The 23,892-nt window shown below is 40.9% G+C and overlaps 1 protein-coding gene across 2 annotated transcripts in view; it reads right to left on the reverse strand.

Annotated features, from left to right (window-relative positions):
- rnf144aa (ring finger protein 144aa) overlaps positions 1-23,892 on the reverse strand; it is a 68,933-nt gene that overhangs the window by 39,616 nt on the left and 5,425 nt on the right. The window contains exon 1 of one of the 2 annotated variants that reach the window (XM_029713947.1): positions 13,651-13,919. The exons of the other annotated variant lie outside the window; for it this stretch is intronic. The gene's annotated coding sequence lies outside the window, so the exon portion shown is untranslated. Of the gene's footprint in view, positions 1-13,650; positions 13,920-23,892 lie in introns of those variants that run through there. 2 annotated transcript variants of the gene reach the window in all.

Consider the following 23,892-nt stretch of genomic DNA (forward strand, 5'->3'; position numbering starts at 1 on the left):
ACATATTGTATTGTATTGTATTGTATAGAGGTATTGGAATAGGGAAAGGATACAACAAGTCACTGCAATCTCTTGGAATCATAAAAGAGAACAAGATGACAACAGCGTTGACATATTGAAGAGGAACGACGGCGTCTCTGAGAGGCAGTCAGAGTACGAAGTTCTTGATGTTGCAAGCCAGACAAAGGACAAGTCAATGCTATTTCATTGTCTTTGCCAAGGGATGTATTATATGCAGAGATCAGGGATTTAAAGCATAATCCCAACGGAACATGAGAAACATTTATCTTCATTTCAAGCCTGGTTGTACTACAAAAGAAAATATGAAATCTTCGCTCAACTACATCAACCGCAACACATTTAGACAGGAACCAACCCACAAGTTGCAACACAAAGAAAAGAAAGAACACAGTATATTTCCAGATGGTGATCTGGTGCATCCCACTTGCGCTTACCGTGCTCAATGCTACATTAACTCGTTCATCAGTACAAGCAGATAAAGATGAAATCAAATCCGGAGAGCATTCAATCAAATGCACCACAACGTAGAGGCCTTATTCCCATCCAGCCTGCATGTTTGGCTGTGTGTGTGTGTGTGTGTGTCAGGCTGGTCTGAGGGCCTCCGATACGGTGGACTCGGTGTGGAGTCAACCTGCTCCTAATTTGTCTGTCTCTGTAAAAAAAAAGGTCACCCCCCCTGGCCCTGTGCCAAGAACACGGCGACTCATTAACTTCTGGTTGCCATGGAAGTCATGCTTTCACCGTTTCAGAAGGAGCGGAAGACCGTGGGTAGGAGCAGGTGCACGTTGCAATGTTGCGACAGTAACACCGCTGTGACAGTTCTGGTTCTAAACGCAGCTGGGCTTAAGATAGACGCTCTCATTATTCCTGAAGCGGTCATCGGCATGCGAATTGAAGAATATAGGTACTGTGGTGGTAAGTCAATCCCTCGACCCATCTCACCCTCCCCCAAACATAGGCTCAAGGCACACAAAAAAATGGCACACATTATTCAACACAGAACATTATGAAAACAATAAGAGAATTCAAAGAATGGAACGCTGTTTCTGCTATAGCGACATATGAATTCAGTTTAATGCATTTGAATGTGCTGGGCCCGGTCGTTATCGTAACAAAATGCCGTGAGTGAAATGTTTCAAGCCGCATATTTCATGTCTCTCACGTCGGTCACATTGTTTGAATGTAGGACACAAGTTGCCATTCCTCCGTCATCAACGCTTCTGTAATATAGTGCCTGTGATCTCGGGAGGCCACACATACACTTCGCCGCTTTCCGCCGCTCTCCAGCCCCAGCCAACTGACCCAAATGTATTACCCAGAGGGATCCAGGGGTCCTTTATTTTGGGTTCGCTCTTTTTTCCCTTAATGAGGATCTCGGAGTTGACATGACATGCATGCCGAGTGCAGCATAGTACGGGGCGGGCCCAGACATTGAACAATTGGCCTTCTGTCCTTGATGCTGTGGGGGGGACTGAACTGGACGCTTAGTTGAGTGTGACAGTAGAGGTCTATTTATTCCATAGCTGGAGGAGTTAGTTACACATCAGACAGACCACCGTCCAAATGTAGAGTTGTAGATTTGATGGAAGGGTATATACAGTGTTGTGCTGTTTGGGATTGAGGTATTCATTTAGACAGGCCAATGGACAGACAGTGGCCATGCCCGGGTAACTAGGACACAACCAGTCTCATGCCTATTGGGCACGTCACCATCCCAGTGCAGGCCTTGTGCTGCTTTCTCTATTCTGAGGAGAGGAGGGAGGGGTGGCAGGAGGAAAGGGGTGGCGGTAATGAATGCTGCCGTAGGCCCTAGTGCACTTTCTACACCGTGATAAGTCTTCTAAATGTGCCATTAGCCAAACGACCCAGGGTTTAGGCAGAGCTTAATGAATCAGCGTAAATATTCATGAGATTTTGTGCCATTTATTCCTTTCCGATCCCCAAAAACGCAGAGGCAGGGACAAAACCCATCTTTCATCTGCTGTGTCTGATTGAAATCCCTCTTGGTTTTGGTTGGCAGTATGCAATTGTGGCTCAAAACGCATCCCCCCCCCCATACCCTGTGGCACACACACAAACTACAAGGCACTGTTACCGTCAGTGCTAGTCCTGAACTCATCCATACTACTATGTCAACAACAGTCAACTTGACAACCGTGTTGTTGCCACAGAGTCATTTTGAATGCTGTACACATACTCCGTGCTGGAGAATTCTAAATGGCTTCACACAGCCCAAAAGAGAATGACAACCACAGACTAAACACAAGCCTGGGTTGTTTTGATTTTGAGTAGGACGAGGTCACCCTAAGACGAGATGACTCATTTCAAAGCAACGTTTGAAGAGCCACAACGACGGAATTAAAGGAGAACAACTGGCTTGAAAGAAAAAAAAGTGAATTGGCTTACTACAGTATCTTCATTGTGTCGACCCAAACACAGTAACACACTGACATTGGTCCACACTGAAGTAGCAATGGTCATGAAAATGGATAAAAAAAAAAAATTTAAAGTACAAAATAGAGTTGTAACAGCTGAATAATAGAGTAATATACTCAACTCACTTAGATTTTTTCATTTTTTATCCATCAAATAGACTGTATCCTATAGCACACAAACAATGAGACAACGGAATCCAGACATTTTGGAAGAACTTCTGGTATTCAATGGAATGTAAAATTTGTTCTTCTTTGAAAACATAAATGCCAAGGTTTTTAATCCACATATGCCCTTGTTATATTTTTTGTTATTACGTTGCAGAACAAATAACATCTAATTAGCATTTAAATACGGGCATAATTTAATACATTTACATTATTCTATCCAACCAGCTCTTTCTAAGGTACCGCCTAGTGATGAGGGAAAACAGCAATAGTTACATAAATCGGGATATTATTTGACGATACATCGTATTGACAATATCGCAATATTATTTTTGCGCTAGTTGGCTGTACCTGCACCAAAACTCCAGCATTTTCCCTTCATAGCTTGTTCTCGATCTTCTTTTCAATAGGGAGCCAATTTGTTTACAGCACTTTTATTTCCATGGCTTTTACTCAAAGACGTGCGGCATTACATATTCATGATTGATGTCATCTAGAATATAAAAACATGAGGTGGAAATGTTTCGTACCAAATTAGCATAGACCTGTTGTGAATATCAACATATACAAATCGCTCTAGAATTAAACAATGTATATTTATTTGACAATAGGGGGAAGACAAAAAAAAGTACGATTTATGTGGATTTTGTGTGTCGGCTTTCTTTTCAATCCGACAAAGGGGAAGACTTACAGTAAGTAGACCATTTTTTGTTCCCTCTTATTCTGTTATCTCGTGGCTACCGAGTGGCGCAGCGGTCTAAGGCACTGCATCTCAGTGCAAGAGGCGTCACTACAGTCCCTGGTTCGAATCCAGGCTGTATCACATCCGTCCATGATTGGGAGTCCCCTAGGGTGGCGCACAATTGTTCCAGCCTTGTCCGGGTTTGGCCGTCATTGTAAATAAGAATTTGTTCTTAACTGGACTTGCCTATTTAAATATATAAATAATGAAAATCATGTAGTTGATGTGTCAGTGCATTTAAAAATCTGGAACAATTTTCTTGACACAGTCATAATACTGTCATGACCCATATATTTTACACCTCTTGTGACATATTGCATTATTTTATGGCTGGTTAAAACATCTACATAAGTGTCAAAACCCACTTTTATACAAATTAGTTATTTCCCTGCCAAGAAATGTCCTTTCGTTTGAAAGTTTGTTTCTTAAGTAAAATGTTAAAATAAATTCTTTACAGTTATGTTTTTTTCATATTTTAAATAACTATGACACCGTCAAGAAGCATTATGACCATCCTGTGTCACTTTACATAGACAAAGAAAATACACTATAACTGTCAAGAAGCATTATGACTAGCATAATCATATAAGCCAGATATGCCTATCATGTACAGCCTTATCTCAGTCATCAGTCAAAAAAAGGGTGTCTTGTCCTGGTCCTGAAATCTGGTCCTGAAATCTGCTCCTGCATTCATCCCAGTCATCAGCAACAGAGCATTGGGGTAGGTGCATGTCTGACATCAATGTGTGCACAATTACAATGATACTTTAATATGGTAAACAAAACTAAAACATTTTATATACTATATACACTGCTCAAAAAAATAAAGGGAACACTTAAACAACAATGTAACTCCAAGTCAATCACACTTCTGTGAAATCAAACTGTCCACTTAGGAAGCAACACTGATTGACAATAAATGTCACATGCTGTTGTGCAAATGGAATAGACAACAGCTGGAAATTATAGGCAATTAGCAAGACACCCCCAATAAAACAGTGGTTCTGCAGGTGGTGACCACAGACCACTTCTCAGTTCCTATGCTTCCTGGCTGATGTTTTGGTCACTTTTGAATGCTGGCGGTGCTTTCACTCTAGTGGTAGCATGAGACGGAGTCTACAACCCACACAAGTGGCTCAGGTAGTGCAGCTCATCCAGGATGGCACATCAATGCAAGCTGTGGCAAGAAGGTTTGCTGTGTCTGTCAGCGTAGTGTCCAGAGCATGGAGGTGCTACCAGGAGACAGGCCAGTACATCAGGAGATGTGGAGGAGTCCAACAACCCAGCAGCAGGACCGCAACCTCCGCCTTTGTGCAAGGAGGAGCAGGAGAAGCACTGCCAGAGCCCTGTAAAATGACCTCCAGCAGGCCACAAATGTGCATGTGTCTGCTCAAACGGTCAGAAACAGACTCCATGAGGGTGGTATGAGGGCCCGACGTCCACAGGTGAGGGTTGTGCTTACAGCCCAACACCGTGCAGGACGTTTGGCATTTGCCAGAGAACACCAAGATTGGCAAATTCGCCACTGGCGCCCTGTGCTCTTCACAGATGAAAGCAGGTTCACACTGAGCACATGTGAGTCTGGAGACGCCGTGGAGAACGTTCTGCTGCCTGCAACATCCTCCAGCATGACCGGTTTGGCGGTGGGTCAGTCATGGTGTGGGGTGGCATTTCTTTGGGGGGCCGCACAGCCCTCCATGTGCTCACCAGAGGTAGCCTGACTGCCATTAGGTACCGAGATGAGATCCTCAGATCCCTTGTGAGACAATATGCTGGTGCGGTTGGCCCTGGGTTCCTCCTAATGCAAGACAATGCTAGACCTCATGTGGCTGGAGTGTGTCAGCAGTTCCTGCAAGAGGAAGGCATTGATGCTATGGACTGCCCGCCCGTTCCCCAGACCTGAATCCAATTGAGCACATCTGGGACATCATATCTTGCTCCATCCACCAACGCCACGTTGCACCACAGACTGTCATCAGGAGCATGCCCAGGCGATGTAGGGAGGTCATACAGGCACGTGGAGGCCACACACACTACTGAGCCTAATTTTGACTTGTTTTAAGGACATTACATCAAAGTTGGATTAGCCTGTAGTGTGGTTTTCCACTTTAATTTTGAGTGTGACTCCAAATCCAGACCTCCATGGGTTGATAAATTGGATTTCCATAGATAATTTTTCTGTGATTTTGTTGTCAGCACATTCAACTATGTAAAGAAAAAAGTATTTAATAAGATTATTTCATTCATTCAGATCTAAGATTCAACAACAGACATAAACTGAACAAATTCCACAGACATGTGACTAACAGAAATGGAATAATGTGTCCCTGAACAAAGGGGGGGGTCAAAATCAAACGTAAACAGTCAGTACCTGGTGTGGCCACCAGCTGCTTTAAGTACTGCAGTGCATCTCCTCCTCATGGACTGAAACAGATATGCCATTTCTTGCTGTGAGATGTTACCCAACACTTCCACCAAGGCACCTGCAAGTTCCCGGAGGTTTCTGGGGGGCAATGGCCCTAGCACTCACCCGCCAATCCAACAGGTTACAGATGTGCTCAATGAGTTTGAGATCCGGGCTCTTCGCTGGCCATGGCAGAACACTGATATTAATGTCTTGCAGGAAATCAGCCATACTGCCCGTTCTGTGCGTGGTGGCATTGTCATGCTGGAGGGTCATGTCAGGATGAGCCTGCAGGAAGGGTACCACATGAGGGAGGAGGATGTCTTCCCTGTAAAGCACAGCGTTGAGATTGCCTGCAATGACAACAAGCTCAGTCCGATGATGCTGTGACACACCGCCCCAGACCATGACGGACCCTCCACCTCCAAATCGCCAGTCCTGTCTGGTCCAGCGACAGTGGGTGTGTGCCTATAGGCGACGTTGTTGCCGGTGATGTCTGGTGAGGACCTAGAAAATAAAGGAAAGCCGCACACTCTAAGAGCTCAGATGCAAAAAATTTTAATAACCAACGTTTCGACAGCTAAGCTGTCTTCATCAGGGTATCATCACAAACACTGAGAGATGAGTCATTTATATAGTGTCAAGAGACACACAGGTGTTTGTAATCATGGCCAAGTATGGCCTAATATCATTGGTTAACTGAAATATTAAAAAAATGGTATACAAGGAACATACAAAAAGACAAACAAATGGATAACATATGATCATAGCATTTGTAGTCTAAAAAGTATCTAACAAACAATTACAATGGCAAAATCACAATAATCACAAGAATGGCTTCAGATCAAAGTCTATGTTGAGACCGAAGGGAGCAAGTGTCTTTAAATTAAAGATGGAAATTACAAGTGTAATGGCTGTGCTCAATGCAATGGCACTTACAAATGTAGATCCTTCAAACACCCCCAAACAGGGAAATCTATCCCAATTAAAGGTGTTATTACGTGTTCCACTAAGTCAGTTATTTACCTTATAACTTGTCCCTGTGGTAAAAATTATGTGGGTAAAACAAAGCGTGAATTAAAAGTACGTATCTCAGAGCACCGTAGCACCATTAGGTGCAAAAACCTGACTTACCCAGTTGCGGCCCACTTTTTGGAGGCAGGCCATTCGATTTCGTCTCTGCGTTATATTGGCATCGAACATGTCACCCTCCCGAGGAGAGGGGGTGACCTTGATAATTTATTGTTAAAACGAGAGGCTGCCTGGATCTTTAATTTAAAGACACTTGCTCCCTTCGGTCTCAACATAGACTTTGATCTGAAGCCATTCTTGTGATTATTGTGATTTTGCCATTGTAATTGTTTGTTAGATACTTTTTAGACTACAAATGCTATGATCATATGTTATCCATTTGTTTGTCTTTTTGTATGTTCCTTGTATACCATTTTTTTAATATTTCAGTTAACCAATGATATTAGGCCATACTTGGCCATGATTACAAACACCTGTGTGTCTCTTGACACTATATAAATGACTCATCTCTCAGTGTTTGTGATGATACCCTGATGAAGACAGCTTAGCTGTCGAAACGTTGGTTATTAAAAATTTTTGCATCTGAGCTCTTAGAGTGTGCGGCTTTCCTTTATTTTCTAGTGTTCTGCTCCGCTAGCCAGCACCTCGCCTTTATAGGTGTGCGTTTCTTTTTTCTAGTCTGGTGAGGACCTGCCTTACAACAGGCCTACAAGCCCCCAGTCCAGCCTCTCTCAGCCTATTGCTGACAGTCTGAGCACTGATGGAGGGATTGTGCGTTCCTGGTGTAACTCAGGCAGTTGTTGGTGCCATCCTGTACCTGTCCCGCAGGTGTGATGCGGATGTTACGATACTGTGCAGGTGTTGTTACACATGATCTGCCACTGCGAGGACGATCAGCTGTCCGTCCTGTCTCCCTGTAGCGCTGTCTTAGGTGTCTCCCAGTACGGACAATGCAATTTATTGCCCTGGCCACATCTGCAGTCCTCATGCCTCCTTGCAGCATGCCTAAGGCACGTTCACCCAGATGAGCAGGGACCCTGGGCATCTTTCTTTTGGTGTTTCTCAGAGTCAGTAGAAATGCCTCTTTACTGTCCTCAATTTTCATAACTGTGACCTTAATTGCCTACCGTCTGCAAGCTGTTAGTGTCTTAACGACAATTCCACAGGTGCATGTTCATTAATTGTATATGGTTCATTGACCAAGCATGGGAAACAGTGTTTAAACCCTTTACAATGAAGATGTGAAATTATCTTTGAAACACAGGGTCCTGAAAAGGGAAGTTTCTTTTTTTGCTGAGTTAACACACATACATACAGTTGAAGTCGGAAGTTTACATACACTTATGTTGGAGTCATTAAAACTCATTTTTCAACCACTCCACAAATTTCTTGTTCACAAACTACAGTTTTGGCAAGTCGGTTAGGACATGTACTTTGTGCATGACAAGTAATTTTTCGAACAATTGTTTACAGACAGATTATTTCACTGTATCACAATTCCAGTGGGTCAGAAGTTTACATGCACTAAGTTGGCTGTGCCTTTAACCTCTTATGGCTAGGGGGCAGTATTTTCACGGCTGGATAAAAAACGTACCCGATTTAATCTGATTATTAGTCCTGCCCAGAAACTAGAATATGCATATAATTATTATCTTTGGATAGAAAACACTCCAAAGTTTCTAAAACGGTTTGAATGGTGTCTGTGAGTATAACAGAACTCATTTGGCAGGCCAAAACATGAGAAGATTCTGTTCAGGAAGTACCCTGTCTGACCATTTCTTCCCCTTGTTGATTCTCTCTATTACAAGGGATCTCTGCTGTTACGTGACACTTCCCACGTCTCCAATGGGCTCTCAGAGCCCGGGAAAAACCTGAATGACGTAATTCAAAGCCCTGGCTGAAACACACGAGCGCTTTTGCTAAGTGGTCTATCAGCAGACAAAAGGCTTAGGCGTGGGCACTGCCCGCCCCCGCCTTTCTGTTTTTCCCTCTGTTTACAGACACGCAGATTCCCGGTCGGAATATTATCGCTTTTCTACGAGCTAAATTGCATAAAAATTTATTTTAAACAGCTGTTGACATGCTTCGAAGTACGGTAATGGAATATTTAGAAATTTTGTCACGTTATGCGTCATGCGCACGACCGTGATATACCATTCTGATAGTGTCTAGAACTCACGAACAAAACGTCGCTGATGGAACATAACTATGGATTATTTGGGACCAAACCTACATTTGTTATTGAAGTAGAAGTCCTGGGAGTGCATTCTGACGAAGAACAGGAAAGGTAAGACCATTTTTCTTATAGGAAATGTGATTTTGGTGAAGGCTAAACTGGGTGGGTGTCTAAATAGCTAGCCCGTGATGGCTGGGCTATGTACTTAGAATATTGCAAAATGTGCTTCATCCGAAAAGCTATTTTAAAAATCGGACATACCGAGTGCATAGAGGAGTTCTGTATCTATAATTCTTAAAATAATTGTTATGCTTTTTGTGAACGTTTATCGTGAGTAATTTAGTAAATTGTTAGTAAATTCCCCGGAAGTTTGCGGGGGTATGCTAGTTCTGAACGTCACATGCTAATGTAAAAAGCAGTTTTTTGATATAAATATGAGTTTGATTGAACAGACATGCATGTATTGTATAACATAATGTCCTAGGTGTGTCATCTGATGAAGATCATCAAAGGTTAGTGCTGCATTTAGCTGTCTTCTGGGTTTTTGTGACATTATATGCTAGCTTGGAAAATGGGTGTCTGATTATTTCTGGCTGGGTACTCTGCTGACATAATCTAATGTTTTGCTTTCGCTGTAAAGCCTTTTTGAAATCGGACAGTGTGGTTAGATTAACGAGAGTCTTGTCTTTAAATAGCTGTAAAATAGTCATATGTTTGAAAAATGGAAGTTTTCGGATTTTAGAGGAATTTGTATTTCGCGCCACGCCCATCATTGGATATTGGAGCAGACGTTCCGCTAGCGGAACATCTAGATGTAAGAGGTTTTTAAACAGCTTGGAAAATTCCAGAAAATGTCATGGCTTTAGAAGCTTCTGATAAATTATGTCAATTAGCCTGAGTCAATTGGAGGTGTACCTGTGTATGTATTTCAAGGCCTACCTTCAAACTCAGTGACTCTTTGATTGACATCATGGGAAAATCTAAAGAAACCAGCCAAGATATCAGAAAAACAAATTGTAGAACACAATCTAGCTCATCCTTGGGAGCAATTTCCAAACGCCTGAAGGTACCAGGTTCATCTGTACAAACAATAGTACGCAAGTATAAACACCATGGGACCACGCAGCCGTCATACCGCTCAGGAAGGAGACGCGTTCTGTCTCCTAGAGATTAACGTACCTTGGTGCAAAAAAGTGCAAATCAATTCCAGAACAACAGCAAAAGACCTTGTGAAGATGCTGGATGAAACAGGTACAAAACTATCTATATCCACAGTAAAATGAGTCCTATATCGACATAACCTGAAAGGCCGCTCAGCAAGGAAGAAGCCACTGCTCCAAAACCGCCATAAAAAAAAGACAGAATATGGTTTGCAAATGCACATGGGGACAAAGATTGTACTTTTTGGAGAAATGTCCTCTGGTCTGATGAAACAAAAATAGAACTGTTTGGCCATAATGACCATCATTAAGTTTGGAGGAAAAAGGGGGAGGCTTGCAAGCCGATGAACACCATCCCAACCGTGAAGCACGGGGGTGGCAGCATCATGTTGTGGGGGTACTTTGATGCAGGAGGGACTGGTGCTCTTCACAAAATAGATGGCATCATGAGGAAAGACAATTATGTGGATATATTGAAGCAACAGCTCAAGGCATCAGTCAGGAAGTTAAATCTTGGTCACAAATGGGTCTTGCAAATGGACAATGTCCCAAAGCATACTTCCAAAGTTATGGTAAAATGGCTACAGGACAACAAAGTCAAGGTATTGGAGTGGCCATCACAAAGCCCTGACCTCAATCCCATAGAAAACTTGTGGGAAGAACTGAAAAGCGTGTGCAAGCAAGGAGGCCTACAAACCTGACTCAGTTACACCAGCTCTGTCAGGAGGAATGGGCCAACATTCACCCAACTTATTGTGGGAAGCTTGTGGAAGGCTACCCGACGCGTTTGACCCAAGTTAATCAATTTAAAGGCAATGCTACCAAATACTAATTGAGTGTATGTACACTTCTGACCCACTGGGGATGTGATGAAAGAAATAAAAGCTGAAATAAATCAATCATTCTCTCTACTATTATTCTGACATTTCACATTCTTAAAATAAAGTAGTGATTCTAACTGACCTAAGACGGGGAATTTTTACTAGGATTAAATGTCAGGAAAGGTGAAAAACTGAGTTTAAATGTATTTGGCTAAGGTGTATGTAAACTTCTGACTTCAACTGCACATACAAGCATACTGTTGACATGTAGGCTATGGTGTAGTGAAATGTTTTGCCTTGTGTGGTAGGTTTTGTGGGTTTTAACACTTAAAATGTACAGTAGGTGACATAAGCAGCCATAAAGTAATGCAACAGGTCTAAATATACTGTATGTGTCATGATAAGTTATAATATGGTCATAACACTATGTCAGCCGTTATGACATACTATGACATGGTCATGACCATGTTATAATACGTTATGGCGCTGGGTGTCAAGTAAAGTGTTACCGTTTAATCCCCATCGATATATCAATTTTGATAAACACGTGTCAAAACTTTGTCCCATGTCTACAATTTCCGACGAAACTCAAATCCTTCTGAGAATGTTCCCCCAATAGTGAAGTCCAGGAGAAAAGGTGGTTTGCACAGGTAAATCGTATGAACATTTTCAGTTTCTATTTTGAAAGCAAAATCGGTGACATGACAATTAGTAGACAAATAGATGATCCACTTCTCAAACACAGCCAAATGACAACTGAACAGAGGTGTAATCGCAAGGGGGCTTGAGCCTTGAACACACAGAGAGAGAGAGAGACAGAGAAGAAAGCATTTGCCGTGTCGCCTTCCCACAGAGGACAAACTGACACAGTGAATAATGAGATCTTAGAAACAAACAAGAGAAGGCAACATTTTTGTCTTGGTAAACTGCAGCAGGATAAATGAAATCAGTCTTGCCACAATCTTAAAAAAAACGGAGCGCAGAGCAGCTAGAGGACACGTCCTCTCCCCTGAAAAAAAGCCTCTTGGCACATATTAACGTCTGAAGAGCTAAGAGGAGACGACGCGTGCGCTCCAACGTGCAGATCCTTATTGACAGACGCAGAGAGCAAAGGCCCAGGGTTGAATGTGTCTACAATCTGTTGTCTCTCACGCCTCTCTGTGCTCTACTTCTTACAACAGCTCAAGTCGCATCACAATATATTCACCATCAGACAGGGAAAGTGCTTTCAGTTACATACATGCATACATACATACATACATACATACATACATACATAACATACATACATTACATACAGTTGAAGTCGGAAGTTTACATACACCTTAGCCAAATACATTTAAACTCAGTTTTTCACAATTCCTGACATTTAGTCCTAGTAAAAATTCCCTGTCTTAGGTCAGTTAGGATCACCACTTTATTTTAAGAATGTGAAATGTCAGAATAATAGAGAGAATGATTTATTCCAGCTTTTATTTTCTTCATCACATTCCCAGTGGGTCAGAAGTTTACATACACTCAATTAGTATTTAGTAGCATTGCCTTTAAATTGTTTAACTTGGGTCAAACGCGTCAGGTAGCCTTCCACAAGCTTCCCACAATAAGTTGGGTGAATGTTGGCCCATTCCTCCTGACAGAGCTGGTGTAACTGAGTCAGGTTTGTAGGGCTTTTTTATGGCGGTTTTGGAACAGTGGCTTCTTCCTTGCTGAGAGGCCTTTCAGGTTATGTCGATGTAGGACTCGTTTTACTGTGGATATAGATACTTTTGTAACTGTTTACTCACCTCATCTTCACAAGGTCCTTTGCTGTTGTTCTGGGATTGATTTGCACATTTTGCACCAAAATACATTAATCGAGGAGACAGAAGGAGTCTCCTTCCTGAGAGGTATGACGGCTGCGTTGTCCCATGGTGTTTATACTTGCACACTATTGTTTGTACAGATGAACGTGGTACCTTCAGGCGTTTGGAAATTGCTCCCAAGGATGAACCAGACTTGTGAAGGTCTACGATTGTTTTTCTGAGGTCTTGGCTGATTTCTTTAGATTTTCCCATGATGTCAAGCAAAGAGGCACTGAGTTTGAAGGTAGGCCTTGAAATACATCCACAGGTACACCTCCAATTGACTCAAATGATGTCAATTGGTCTATCAGAAGCTTCTAAAGCCATGACATTTTCTGGAATTTTCCAAGCTGTTTAAAGGCACAGTCAACTTAGTGCATGTAAACTTCTGACCCACTGGAATTGTGATACAGTGAATTATAAGTGAAATAATCTGTCTGTAAACAATTGTTGGAAAAATGACTTGTGTCATGCACAAAGTAGATGTCCTAACAGACTTGCCAAAACTATAGTTTGTTGACAAGAAATTTGTGGAGTGGTTGAAAAGCGAGTTTTAATGACTCCAACCTAAGTGTATGTAAACTTCCGACTTCAACTGTATATACACCTTCACTGTAATGTCAGGAGACGTGTACGCATTTACAAATCCTTTCAAAAACACTCCTCAACGATACATTCTAAGTACATGTATACAAAATAGGTTGACTTCCTTTCTTTTTTGGGGCCTTTTGTAACCAGATGTTTTCCATTACATGACTCAAATCAGAGAGCATGCCATAACTTAACTCGTTCTTAATGCACATTTAACCCTCTGGGCACACTCACAATGCTTCTGCCCCGAGTGCCTACTCACCCCTGTTGTGTTGACTTGTGCGTGCCTTGTCGGTCATCACGCACACCGGCTAGCACATAGTATGTTCACACACAGCGCTCAATGCTCTCACACACAGAGCTCACTCAAAGTACTGCACACACTCCACAGACCAGAGCATCCAGCGTGTGACTGGCCTTGCTTCCCCCCCCTTTGCCTCCAGACTCAGTGTCCTCAGCGTCCTCTCAGACGTCAGCAGATTCACACTCTCCCAGAGCCCTGGGACGGACACACACACACACAGAGAGAGAGGCTGGAAAAGCCAATAGACCACAGCTACGCTAGACCACATGTTGACGCTAGGGAAAAGAGCTGGATGAGACCGGATCTACAAGGGGAAAAAATACGTAAAAGCATAATTTAAGATAACATACCATACAATTGGGTGAAGACAGAATGTACTGAAATACGCATGCAGCAACTAGACTGTAAAACATGACCATACTAGATCCAGCTAATCAGGACCTCCATATTTGAGATGAAAGTGTAGGTCAAATCTAACTTATTCTGACACCAATGTCAACACTAAAGAAGATTCTGTGCATTCTCTCCCATCGCACCTAAAAAATAACAGGGCATAAACGGTGCAGCAGATTGCTGCCTGGCAAAACGGTAAGGGAGTGACAATGGCACTCGTCATAGCGGCTGTATTTCTGCCTGCTTGAACGGCGAATAGCTCAGATACACATGAAAATATGAATCTCTGAGCGATAGACAATATAACAACATAAAAAAGCAATATAACATTCAAAATGGTTGAACATTTCTTTTCAGGGGCTCCTAAGAGGGAGCTCTCATCCTGACTGGGCTCAGAGAGAGACGGTTACATCATCATCATCACCTGCATTCCACAAGTGCCTGGGCAGGCGGGACACCATGCTATTTTACCACAGACAGAGATATAGAGGAGAGATATAGAGAGAGAGAGAGAGATATAGAGAGAGAGATATAGAGGAAAGATAGAGATATATATAGAGAGAGAGATATAGAGGAGAGATATAGAGATATATAGAGGAGATATATAGAGATATATAGAGAGAGAGATAGAGGAGAGATAGAGATATATATAGAGAGAGAGATATAGAGGAGAGAGAGAGATATATAGAGGAGATAGAGGAGAGATATAGAGGAGAGATATATATAGAGAGAGAGAGAGAGAGGAGAGATATATATAGAGAGAGAGAGAGATAGAGGAGAGATATATATATAGAGAGAGAGAGATAGAGGAGAGATATATATATAGAGAGAGAGAGATAGAGGAGAGATATATATATAGAGAGAGAGAGATAGAGGAGAGATATAGAGGAGAGATAGAGATAGAGGAGAGATATAGAGATATAGAGGAGAGATATATATATAGAGAGAGATAGAGGAGAGATATATATATAGAGAGAGAGAGAGAGGTGCAGATAAAATGGGAATAAGAGAGAGAGACAAACAGATAGAAAAACAGAGAGAGAGACATATATATAGAGAGAGATAGAGACAGATATATAGAGAGAGAGATATAGAGAGAGAAAGATAGAGGAGAGATAGAGATAGAGAGATATAGAGGAGAGATATAGAGATATATAGACATATATAGAGAGATATAGAGGAGAGATATAGAGATATATAGACGAGATATATAGACATATATAGAGAGAGAGATATAGAGGAGAGATATAGAGGAGAGAGAGGAGAGATATAGAGATATATAGACATATATAGAGAGATATAGAGGAGAGATATAGAGATATATAGACGAGATATATAGACATATATAGAGAGAGAGATATAGAGGAGAGATATAGAGGAGAGAGAGAGAGATATAGAGGAGAGATAGAGAGAGATAGAGAGATATAGACGAGATATATAGAGGAGAGAGAGGAGAGATATAGAGGAGATTATATATATATATATATATATATATATAGAGAGAGAGAGAGAGAGAGAGAGAGAGAGAGAGAGAGAGAGAGAGAGAGAGAGAGAGAGAGAGAGAGAGAGAGAGAGAGAGAGAGAGAGAGAGAGAGAGAGAGAGAGAGAGAGAGAGAGAGAGAGAGAGAGAGAGAGAGAGAGAGAGAGAGAGAGAGAGAGAGAGAGAGAGAGAGAGAGAGAGAGAGAGAGAGAGAGAGAGAGAGAGAGAGAGAGAGAGAGAGAGAGAGAGAGAGAGAGAGAGATAGAGAGATAGAGAGATAGAGAGATAGAGAGATAGATAGATAGATAGATAGATAGATAGATAGATAGATAGATAGATAGATAGATAGATAGATATATATATATATAGAGAGAGATATAGAGGAGATATAGAGAGAGATATAGAGGAGATAGAGAGAGAGAGAGAGAGAGGTGCAGATAAAATGGGAATAAGAGAGAGAGAAACAGATAGAAAAACAGAGAGAGAGACATATATAGAGAGAGGGACAGAGAGAGACAGGGAAAATATATATAGAGACAAACAGAGAAAAAGAGAAACAGAGAGAGACAGAGACAAAAACAGAGAAAGAGAGTAGGAGAGAAACAGAGAGAGATATAGAGAGACACAGAGAGAGAGAGAGAGCGAGAGAAACAGAAACACATTATATATATATATATATATATATATATATATATATATATATATATATATACACACACACAGAGAGAAACAGATAGAGCGACAGATATATAGAGAGACAGATTTATATAGAGAGAGAGACAAGGAGAAACAGAGAGAGACAGAGACAAAGAGAGAGAGAGACAGAGAGACAGACAGAGAGACAGAGACAGACAGAGAGAGAGAGAGAGAGAGAGAGACAGAGAAACAGAGGGAAATAGAGAGACACAGATATAGAGAGAGAGAGACCGAGAGAGACTATTGTGTTAATTATATACTTCACTTGCTTTGGCAATGTTAACACGTTTCCCATGCCAATAAAGCCCTCAAATTGAATTGAATGACACACAGAGGGGGAGAGACAGAGGGGGAGAGACAGAGACAGTTTAATCCAAAGGGCATGGCACAGGGTTATTTTCTCAAGCGTAATGCAGTTTGGTAAATTGACAGGAATTTCAAAACTTCTAACCGTAAAAAAAAAAAATGCAATGACAGTGAGTTCTCTTTAACAAAAGGACACGGTCAAAGATAAAGACGTCCTTTGTGTCATCCCGGCACCCGTACCATAGGACTGACACGTTTAAGGCACTTTCTGATTTTCCCAACACAGCACTTCACGGATAATCAGTGGGAAGACTGACTGAGTGGGCACTAAGTCTCACTGTGGCTTGAATGAGATCCAGCAAGGCCACACTGGGCCATCCCAACTACCTAGCAGTTCACCACACAGTAAATGCAACGGGAGAGTAAAATGTCTTTCAGATGGAATGCAATCTCTATTTGCATTCTATTGTCCATAAAAACGGATGCAAGCTCTATTGATAATGTTGTACATACTGAAAGGCCTTATGACATACTGGTAAATACAATGCTGCTAAACATGCTCCCCCAGTCTGTGGAAACACATTTGCTGTTGTCTGACATTGATAAAGTGTACTTCTACTTAACTCTCTCCCTATGGGGCTATACAGCCGCGATAACACCTTACGCAGCATGTTGGCTCACATCTCCCCATACCCTACTTCAGAATCCAAGTCCGAAAAAAAAATCTCCTCTCCCCCTTTTCACAGACTAGTTCTGCAGCCCTCTCTGGTGTTCGACCACAGACTGACTTATACACTAAAGGCCTGGGTCATAATCATTAGGCACCAAACGGAAGAAAACTGACTGAAACACGAAGGGTTAGAGAAGGAGAGAGAGGAAGTGAAAAGTACCTAAGGAAACACACTCACATCCTGTTTGTTTTGTTGAATGCACTGACACAATTGAGCCTGTAGATAGACAGAACACACTCGCTTCAAGTAAGGAACACTCAAAAAGAGCAAGGTCTCCGACTTACCATATCAAAAAGGGAGAGACAAAACACCATGGTGACTGACTTAATAGGGGAGGGAGTGTGGGCTTTAAGGGCGGTTATGACTAACGCATTCACTTATCTGATCAAAGCATTCCCGATTTTCTCCAGTGGAATTACATAAGCGTACGAGATATCTATCTATCTATCATCTATCTATCATCTATCTATCTATAGATATATAGATATATCTATCTATATCGATATAGATCTATATCGATCTATAGATCTATATCGATCTATAGATCTATATCGATATAGATCTATATCGATCTATAGATCTATATCGATATAGATCTATATCGATCTATCGATCTATATCGATATAGATCTATATCGATATCGATATAGATCTATATCGATATCGATATCTATCTATCTATCTATCGATATCTATCTATCTATCTATCGATATCGATATCTATCTATCTATCTATCGATATCTATCTATCTATCTATCGATATCTATCTATCTATCTATCGATATCGATATCTATCTATCTATCTATCGATATCTATCTATCTATCTATCGATATCTATCTATCTATCTATCGATATCTATCTATCTATCTATCGATATCTATCTATATCTATCTATCTATATCTATCTATCGATATCTATCTATCTATCTATCGATATCTATCTATCTATCTATCGATATCTATCTATCTATCGATATCTATCTATCTATCGATATCTATCTATCTATCGATCTATAGATATATAGATATATCTATCTATATCGATATATCTATATCGATCTATCTATCTATATCGATATAGATCTATATCGATCTATCGATCTATATTGATATAGATCTATATCGATATAGATCTATATCGATCTATCGATCTATATCGATCTAGATCTATATCGATCTATCTATATATATATATATATATATATATATAGCTCACTCGAATGGTTCTTTATCGTAGCCTACCGAGCAAGCCTGTTGCCTTTTTCTTTAAAAATCGCACAAGAATCAAAGCCCAGGCATACAGGCATCATGTTCGAAAGGTTCAGGTTTGTAGTTCTCCTGAAAATGTGTGAAGTGTGTATCCATTTGTAAGGGTGTACTACTACTTTGAACTCCACCGCAGCAGTATAAGTGTACACTCCACTACGTATTCATTTGGACACTAAAGCTAGATCTTTTAATTTGGGTTTATACCCCCAGTATTTTGGATTTGAGATCCAATGTGTCAAATGAGGTGACAGTACAGAATGTCACTTTTTATTTTAAGGTATTTTCATACATATCTGTTTTACCGTTTGAAATGAAAGCAGTTTATGAATCTAGGCCCCCATTTGAAGGTGTCATAAGTATTTGGACAAATTCACTTCTAGTGTTTTAAAGTAGTCAAAAGTATTTGGTCGCATATTCCTAGCACAGAATGACTACATCTAGCTTGTGACTGACTACCGTAATTTCCGGACTATTAAGCGCACCTGAATATAAGCCGCACCCACTGAATTATTTTTTTATTTTGAACATAAATAAGCCGCACATGTCTATAAGCCGCAGGTGCCTACCGGTACATTGAAACAAATTAACTTTACACAGGCTTTAACAAAACACGGCTTGTAACAAAAATAAATAGGCTTTAACGAAACACGGCTTGTAACAAAAAATAAAAAATTAGCAGTAAGCTTTAGTTGTCTTTTTGCACTGAGTCAATTCCTCACGGTGCTGTTTCCAACGTCTTATCATCGACTCATTAAGACCAAGCTCCCGTGCAGCAGCTCTATTTCCTTTTCCAACAGCCAGATCAATCGCCTTCAACTTGAAAGCATTTCTCCGTGTCTTTGCCATGATGAGGGTGACAAAATGACTACCGTAATCAGAATGATGGGAAGTTTGAGAGCGCTTGATTTAATCTAAACAGTAAACAAAAAAGTTTGACCTTAACCCGTTCGGCAATTTCATTGGTCTAATGAAAGCTTCATGCCGGCAAAAAAACTGAGCACGTCACAGAATGTGTTTTTTTGGAGAAAAAAAAATTGAAAGCGGGAAAAATACATATATTAGCCGCGTCATTGTTTAAGCCGCGAGGTTCAAAGCCTGGGAAAAAAAGTTGCGGCTTATAGTCCAGAATTTACGGTACATCTAGCTTGTGACTGACTACATCTAGCTTGTGACTGACTACATCTAGCTTGTGACTGACTACATCTAGCTTGTGACTGACTACATCTAGCTTGTGACTGACTACATCTAGCTTGTGACTCTACAAACTTGGATGCATTTGTGGTTTGTTTTGGTTGTGTTTCAGATTATGTTGTGCCCAATAGAAATGAATGGTAAATAATGTAGGGTCATTTTGGAGTCACTTTCATTGTAGATAAGAACAGAATATGTTTAATGTGGATCCTACAATGATTATGAATAATCATGAATGAATTGTGAGTAGTGATGAGTGATAAAGTTAGAGGCAAAGATCATACCCCCAAAACATGCTAACCTCTCACCATTACCAATAACAGGGAAGGTTAGCATTTTTGGGGGGTATGATAGTTATGCCTCCAACTTTCTCTCCCAGCTGGCCTAACAGCATTTACAAGGTAATGGCCTAAAATTAGGCCCTGCTCAAAAAATGCTAACCTCCTGTTATTGGTAATGGTGAGAGGATAGGATGAATGTAAGAATGTCTAATTTACCAGCCATGTTGCAGGGTGGTCAGTCAGGGCTCTGCAGTGCAAACATTTCATTAAAAAAATGACCAAAGTCCAGTATAAGCAGTCACGTGCAAGTTGTGATTATTAGCAAAATAATTGCTGCAGTAGCTGTTTTCAAAGTATTTCTGCCATTTTGTTTCATGTCTGGTGATGTATAAAGAAATACACATCCTAACGTTATATCCCACCTTGCGCAGCAACACAGCCTGGTTGGGGCCAAAAAAAATCTGAATTAGGCTCTGGTAATGAAGAACTGAAGGTAATTAGGCATTTATTAGCCGGTAAATGCTTCTGTTTAAACGGAACGCGTGTCACATTTCTGGAATGATTGTGCATGCAGTCACAAGGAGCCTGAGCTACTTACACGAGTAACTTTTAATGGTTTAACAAGTTCAATGGCACTAAACAGATTCATGGCATTCCAATTCCGTGTCAAGGCGTGAGGAGCAGTGTTTTCAGTTACTCCCTCCATACTTATGTGAATGCAGCGCGATCAAATGTGGCAACCTTAACTCCCATCGGGTAGTCCAGTGCATGGTGCAAGCATACCCACAATTTCAGCACGCTACAATTTCCCAGTCACGTGTAACATTGATATGGTATTTCTATAAACAAATACCATATCAGAGGAGGGATAGTTTTTCTGCTTATGGCAAAGTAAGCCCTAATGTTTATCTAGTGACGATGACCAATACATTATGATTGAGTTAAAGCTGTTTGAAGTAACATCTTTCTTGTGATATTGCAAACAGAAATGGCAGTTTCACCGCTATGGATTCCAGCTTTAAAGTACAACAGTCATAAATCCCTTCATTCAAAAACAGAGGTTCCCTTCTCGAAACGGAGCAACTAATGGGCACTTTTTCAATAAAAAATGTTCAATTCATTTTTTATTTTATTTCAAGCAAATACTTTTAACAATTGCCACTTGAGGAACAGTGCAGATAAAGTTTGGTAACAGAATGACAGTAAAACCTCGGGCAGTTTTTTAGGCGACGGCGTTTTCCAAAAACTCTTACATTTCTGCTCTGAATTAAGATTCAAAGATGTCTGCAGAAAGAATGGGGTGTCAGCTATGACATGACACCTTGAGTTAGAAAAAAAATATATATTTTAGTTATTGAACTACAGTAAGTGGAGTGGTTCACCACCCGTTAACAGAATGGCATCATGGGTCCTTACAAATGCATAACTATGAATGTCATTCTCTTCATGGTGATGTATGCTGAATAGGTACACAAAGGTAGAAAAATATCCTTATTTTGCATGGTATTATTCTACACACTGGCTTTTATTCTATTGAGCTCCACCCTCAAACAAGACCACATTTGGTTGGCACAGACCGGACCAAATCTGTACCAATCATAGACATCTACACTGAACAATTATAAAACGCAACAATTTCTAAGATTTTACTGAGTTACAGCTCACAAGGAAATCAGTCAACTGAAATAAATTGGGCCCTAATCTATGGATTTCACATGACTGGGAATACAGATATGCATCTGTTGGTCACAGAGACCTTAAAAAATAGGTAGGGAATTGGATCAGAAAACCAGCCAGCATTTTCCCACTGAAGTTGGTTACAACGCCGAACTGTAGTCAGGTCAAGACCCTGGTGAGGACAACGAGCACTCAGATGAGCTTCCCTGATACGGTTTCTGACAGTTTGTGCAGAAATCTTTCGGATGTGCAAATCCACAGTTTCTTCAACTGTCCGGGTGGCTGGTCTCAGACAATCCCGAGGGTGAAGAAGCCAGATGTGGAGGTCCTGGGCTGATGTGGTTACACATGGTCTGCAGTTGTGAGGCTGGTTGGAATACTGACAAATTCTCTAGGTTGCTTATGGTAGAGAAATGTACATTCAATTATCTGGCAACAGCTCTGGTGGACATTCCTGCATTCAGCATGCCATTTGCATGCTCCCTCAAAACTTGACACATCTGCGGCATTGTGATGTGTGACAAAACTGTATATTTTAGAGTGGCCTTTTATTTTCCGATGCACAAAATTGTAACAATATATTTGGGGGTTGTTGTTTTTTTGTTGTTGTTGTTGTTGGGGCTGTGTAATGATCATGCTGTTTAACCTGTTGGGGCTAGGGGGCAGTATTTGCACGGCCGGATAAAAAACGTACCCGATTTAATCTGGTTACTACTCCTGCCTAGTAACTAGAATATGCATATAATTGTTTGATTTGGATAGAAAACACCCTAAAGTTTCTAAAACTGTTTGAATGGTGTCTGTGAGTATAACAGAACTCATTTGACAGGCCAAAACCTGAGAAGATTCCAAACAGGAAGCGCTCTCTCTGACCATTTCATGGCCTTCTTGATCATCTCTAACCAAAACAGGGGATCTCTGGCATGACGTGACATTTTCTAACGCTCCCATAGGCTCTCAGAAGGCGCCAGAAAGCTGAATGGTGGCTTTGCAGGCCCTGGCTGAAAAACATTAGCGCATTTTGTAAGTGGTCGATCTGAGAACAATGAGACTAGGGCGCGCGTGCCCGAGCTGACACCATGTTTACTTTCTCTCTCTTTGAACGAAAACAACCACTCCCGGTCGGAATATTATCGCTTTTTTACGAGAAAAATGGCATAAAAATTGATTTTAAACAGCGGTTGACATACTTCGAAGTACGGTAATGGAATTTTTGTCACGAAACGCGTCGGGCACGTCACCCTTATTTACCCTTCGGATAGTGTCTTGAACGCACGAACATAACGCCGCTATTTGGATATAACTATGGATTATTTGGGACCAAACCAACATTTGTTATTGAAGTAGAAGTCCTGGGAGTGCATTCTGACGAAGAACAGCAAAGGTAATAACATTTTTCTTATAGTAAATCTGACTTTGGTGAGGGCTAAACTTGGTGGGTGTCTAAATAGCTAGCCCTGTGATGCCGGGCTATCTACTTAGAATATTGCAAAATGTGCTTTCACCGAAAAGCTATTTTAAAATCTGTCATAGCGAGTGCATATAGGAGTTCTGTATCTATAATTCTTAAAATAATTGTTATGTTTTTTGTGAACGTTTATCGTGAGTAATTTAGTAAATTCACCGGAAGTGTTCGGTGGGAATGCTAGTCACATGCTAATGTAAAAAGCTGGTTTTTGATATAAATATGAACTTGATTGAACAAAACATGCATGTATTGTATAACATAATGTCCTAGGTGTGTCATCTGATGAAGATCATCAAAGGTTAGTGCTGCATTTAGCTGTGGTTTGGGTTTATGTGACATTATATGCTAGCTTGAAAAATGGGTGTCTGATTATTTCTGGCTGGGTACTCTGCTGACATAATCTAATGTTTTGCTTTCGTTGTAAAGCCTTTTTGAAATCGGACAGTGTGGTTAGATTAACGAGAGTCTTGTCTTTAAAATGGTGTAAAATAGTCATATGTTTGAGAAATTGAAGTAATAGCATTTCTAAGGTATTTGAATATCGCGCCACGGGATTACACTGGCTGTTGAGTAGGTGGGACGCAAGCTTCCCACCTAGCCCATAGAGGTTAATCAGGTTACTTTATCAGGTTACTTTATATGCATTACCTGTCAGGTGGATGGATTATCTTGGCAAATGATAAATGCTCACTAACAGGGATGTAA

The sequence above is a fragment of the Salmo trutta genome, chromosome 25 (genome assembly GCF_901001165.1).
Source record: "Salmo trutta chromosome 25, fSalTru1.1, whole genome shotgun sequence".
In the NCBI taxonomy this organism is placed as follows: Eukaryota; Metazoa; Chordata; class Actinopteri; order Salmoniformes; family Salmonidae; genus Salmo; species Salmo trutta.